Source organism: Neophocaena asiaeorientalis, unplaced genomic scaffold, assembly GCF_003031525.2.
Source record: "Neophocaena asiaeorientalis asiaeorientalis breed wild unplaced genomic scaffold, Neophocaena_asiaeorientalis_V1.1 scaffold371, whole genome shotgun sequence".
Classification (NCBI taxonomy): Eukaryota; Metazoa; Chordata; class Mammalia; order Artiodactyla; family Phocoenidae; genus Neophocaena; species Neophocaena asiaeorientalis.
This window is the reverse complement of record NW_020172369.1, coordinates 6,356,064-6,361,297: the sequence shown is the minus strand read 5'-3', so window position 1 is coordinate 6,361,297 and position 5,234 is coordinate 6,356,064. Positions and strand designations below refer to the sequence as shown.

At 37.7% G+C, this 5,234-nt stretch overlaps 1 pseudogene; it reads right to left on the bottom strand.

Annotated features, from left to right (window-relative positions):
* The window catches only part of LOC112390737 (CDK5 and ABL1 enzyme substrate 2 pseudogene), a 10,082-nt pseudogene extending 5,652 nt beyond the window's left edge, over positions 1–4,430 (bottom strand).
* Between the last annotated feature and the right edge of the window lie 804 nt (positions 4,431–5,234).

The window sequence follows — 5,234 nt, the reverse complement described above, 5'->3', positions numbered from 1 at the left end:
TATATATATCTCCATAATAAAGAGGTTAAAAAAGACCAACATACAAATTCTGGATCCACCATTTGTTTGCTTAATACCAAGCAAGTCACGTAACACATTTTAAGCCCCCATTTTCTCATATGTGAAAGGGATATAATAATAACAATTTTATAGGTTGGTTTGCCATCTCTATTTTTGGACCCTGATAATGGTTAGTTGAAAAGAGAAAGAGGTTTTGGAATTATTCTTACCAACAGTGTATATGTATAATTATGTATAATTTTAAACACACATGGCAGAGAGAAAAGTACAATGCACCTGTTTGTACTCGTTATTTAGCCTCAACTCCCTTTTAAATATCTGGCTTAATTTTATGATACTAGGCAAGTACTTAACTTTTCTAGGTTCATTTTCTTTCATGTAAAATGGGGATCATACCATTGTTATGTGGACTACGTAAAGTTGGAACTTTATAAACAACACTTTCTCTCCTCCGTGAAGCCATTTTGATTCCTAGTTGGAAATAGTCATTCTTCTGTTAGATTTACTTTGATTACTATTATACTAATAACCTCCCTTGAATTATTATTTAAATATTTTTTTATGAAAATACTCTGGGTCCTTTGAAAACAGATTATTCATATCCTCTACCTCATGGAAGGCGTATGGCACATAGTTGGAGATCAATACATTTTGATGAATTAAATCCCTTGAATAGATTAGATGCTACCTCCAAAACTGATCAATCTTCCGCCAGTACTGACACTGAATGCTCTGGCCATATATTACTTAAATCTTTTAAAATGCACATAAGATCCCTGGGAAAATGTCAGATTGTTTCCTGGACAAACAGTAAATGAGTTTGTCATATGTCAAGAAATCACCCAGTTCATTGTGTTGATAAACCTGGCCTGCAAATCCGACTCTGCTTTTTACCTATCACATTTATGGTTTGTCCAGGTTTGTTCCTACAAACATGTCACAGGTTCTTCAATAGAAAATTGTTTCTAGCATAAGGTTTCAGCTTTATTACAAAAGGCGTGTCCCTATGAAGAACCACCTAGCACATATCCATGATGCTCCAAAGATAAGCAGTGATAATGGAAGGGTAGATTTCCATATATTGCCATTCCCCTTAAATCAGGTCAAAAATTAGCAGGAAAAATGAATGGAGTCTCCAAAAGATAGTGGTCCGGAAAACTATTTGAAGCGACAAACCAACCAACCTTAAATGTAGTTCAAAATATTTCCACTTGAGATAAAACTCAGTTTCAGCATTCTGAACATGGTGACAGCATAGTTTTTACTTCTGAGTATTGTAAGGCCCTTTTCTCATAAAACCTGAAGAAAGCCAAAAGCAGTTCAATTAAAGTGTCTAAATGTGGTCATCTTTTATCTATAGCTCAGTGGAACAGCTCAGCTAGAGCCTATAGAGTTCAGCTATGCACTCTTCCCAGAATATTCCCTAATGCTTCTCTGAAGCTATTCATTGTACAGGTCACTGTAGTAAAACTCACACCTCAGCACTCTCCCTGGACGCCAACAAGCAAACACTAGAGTGCAGTGCAGAGTAAAGAAAGGGTTTGCCTCTGAGTAAAAAGAAGATCATGAGCTGTAATTTCAAAGTCCATCAAACAGAGTCCTATAAGAAAACATATGAGTTATGCATGAAGTTATAGGATCTATATCCAAAAAAAAGGAGAGACAAAAAATTAAGTCAAGCTCCTTCCAAAGTAAGGCATTTGAAAGGAGATCATTGCAACATCATAAGTTCACCATAAAGTGATGCATTCATATTTTACAAGACAAGAACTGTATTAAAATCTTTAAAGTCTCTACACAATTGTGTTTGTCAAAACATATTTGGTGCCATAACTCACAAGTTTATTGACATTCTTGGTTTACATCAAATATTTTACTTATTGTGATACTGGAATTTTATTTCACTTAGAAAATTTTATGCTTAAAAAGGGAGCAATCATAATATATTCCATAGAGTTTTCTCCAATTTACACCATCATATTCTGAAGTAAACTGAAATAAGCCAAAGCTTTGTGTAACTAAATCTTTCTATTATTTTCATGGCTCGGAACGAGAAGGGGAATGAAGAATAAATCTGTAAGACAACAAAATGTAAATTCATTGTGCTCACAATGTTGCATTAATCAGGAAACCTCTCTGTAAAATTGATTAAGAGGGAATCTGAACAAATGGCTGCATGCATTCAAAAGAGGCTGCATTCACTAAAATAAACTAGAGTTTCATTTCTCCTTTAAAAAAAATCTATTAAAAGTCTAGATCAGGTTCTTCATCTGTGAAACAGATATCATAATTAATTCCTACCATATCTATCATAGAAAAATTGTGTGAGGTTTAAAAATGAGCTAATGTATGGTGGGGGGGGAGCTTTGTAAAAAGCAAAGGAGTTTAAAAATGTGAGTGATAATCAAGATGATTATTACCTGCTTATAGATAAAAATAGATAGCATTACACCCAGCATGCAACAAAGCACTTAGCACATACTAAGTGTTTACTATATGTTTTAACTAAAATATTAATAGGTATTAGACAGTCACATTGTCAAAAGTACTGATTTAAGCAAAATTAAACACAAAATAAACCCGGAGCATCTTGTAATGCCAGAATGTAAGGAAGTATTATACTCAAACAAACAAACAAAACACGATGATGAGGGAATGTCAAAGGAACAAAGGACCCAAATGAAAGAACTCCCAGGGGCCAAAAATGGAAAAATCTAAGCATCAAGATCAATGAAATAGAATTGGCTTACAACCCATAGTACAGAATAAATAGCTATAAGTCCACAGTGAAATTATTTAATTAATCAATTTGAGAATCAGTGGGGGAGGGACTTCCCTGGTGGCGCAGTGGTTAAGAATCTGCCTGCCAATGCAGGGGACACGGGTTTGAGCCCCGGTCCGGGAAGATCTCGCATGCCGCAGAACAACTAATCCCGTGTGCAACAACTACTGAGCCTGCGCTCTAGAGCCCACGTGCCACAACTACTGAAGCCCGTGCACCTGGAGGCTATGCTCTGCAACAAGAGAAGCCACCGCAACGGAGAGTAGCCCCCGCTCACCGCAACTAGAGAAAGCCTGCGCACAGCAACGAAGACCCAACGCAGCCAAAAAAAAAAAAAAAAAAAAAAAGAATCAGTGGGGGAGAATAAACAAATTTCCTCTGTACAAGGATTCCAAATAATTTACGTAGATATTTCATCCTCAAGGAGGATGCTGTGCACAACTTCATTTCGAGAAGTACAAGCAGGAAAGCAATAGGAGGAACTTTACAGTGGAGAAATCTGACAACAATAACTCAGCCAGGTGATCAAGGTCAACAGCAACAGCAATAAGTCATGTTGATAGTGTAGATTCTTGATATGATGTGATAAGAATGGCATTTTACCTCTGCGGTTTTCCTCTGCAAAATCCATAGCCCCAGTCTAATTATGAGAAAATTACCGGACAAATTCCAATTAAGGGATATAATGCAAAATATCTAAACAGTACTCGACAAAATTGTCAAAGTGATTGGAAACAAAGAAAATATGGGAAACTATCACAATCAAGAGAAGCCTGAGGAGATATAACAATGAAATGTAATGTGTTATACTGATCCTGAAACCGAAAAAGGACACTAGGTTAATACTAAGGAAATTTGAATAAATGATGGATGTTAGTTAATAATAATGTATCGAGATTGGTTCATTAACTGTAGCAAGTGTACCACACTAATGCAAGTCATTAATAACAAGGAGAACAAGATGTGGGGATGGAGGGGCAGGGAGTATTGGGGAATTCTCTGTTCTATCTGCTCATGTTTTCTGTAAATCTAAAACTTAAATTGAAAAAGAAAGAGGCTTACCAAATATGCCTTTTCTTTTTTCTTTATAGGTAGTGCAAGGTACAGCAACTTGTCCTCCACCTTCGAGGAGATGTCGCAACACACTCCTGCCCATTGGGTTTCTAAAAACTTCACTAAGATGGCGGTCTTCTGAAATTCTGTGGGGCTTATCTCCCTCCCTCTGGTTCACATAGGTCTTACTCAGACATGAAAAATACCCGTTACTCTGTGCATATTATATTCAATCAGCATAATGTCCTCAATGTAGTGGATCATTATAACATTTTGTCAAATGTCAGTGCAATCATGGCCTCTGGAGACCCTATTGTGGCAGAGAAAGCAGGAGGGTTGACACAGGCAGGCAATTTGGTGATGGTATATTGTTGTCTCTGCCAGGTAAAAGCAAACAGCTTCTGGTGGTCCTTAAGATACAGAGAAAAAAGTCTTGACCAGGTCATAACTGCATATCAAGTGCCAGGTGATATGCTAATTTTCTTCAGTAAAAATACTACATACTGTAGATCTCCACCTGGTAAGGTTTACAAGGATCCACAGCCATTCTCCAAAATCCACTGAACCTCTGCATAGGACGAGCAGGCAAGTTAAGGAATGATATGATATGATACATATCACCACCTCTCATTTTTTAAGTCTTTGACAGTGTCACTAATATCTGAAAATTCCCCTAGAGATATGACATTGCTACTGGTTTACTACCTTGGTAAGGAGCAGAAAAATTCAGAAGTTTCCATTTGCCCCTCCCACCATAATGGCTCTTACCCCATGGCCCCAAGGCAAGTGTGGGGATTCTTCCAGGTGCCAAGTATTTCTAATCCAATTATACATCGAGATACTAGTGAAACAACACAGTGTGCCTATGAACTAACTGGGTACTCTGTGAGTCACATCTGCATTGTGAAGTACATCCATGTATATCACCTGGCCACAGCCACCATGGTATCTTGGGTCATCGGAATTAGCAACAATCCAGAAGCAGTATTTAATAATTCCCAAAGGTCTGGGTATTTTTCCCTAGTGCACTTCCACTCTGCTAAATTTATGCAGGCTTGAAGATAGATTCACAGTATATACTTATGACAATACTGCAGGTTTCTTCCTCAGGTGAACTTGACCGTCCCTTCAAGGATACCTGACCTTCCCTTTTCCTTCAGTAAACCCAAGATACTCTGGGACTATGAACATGCTTAGTTTCAAGCAGTGTTCTTACAGACTTCCCATCTATTTTATTCCTAGGGACACTGTGATCAGTTAGCTACAGTCAGTGGTCCCTATGGACCAAAGTGTTCGGATTACTATTATGTCCCTACTGGCCTTTCTAGGAAATGTGCCTACTCTGTCCTTGTCAGTTGGCCACTTGGCCTCTGATACT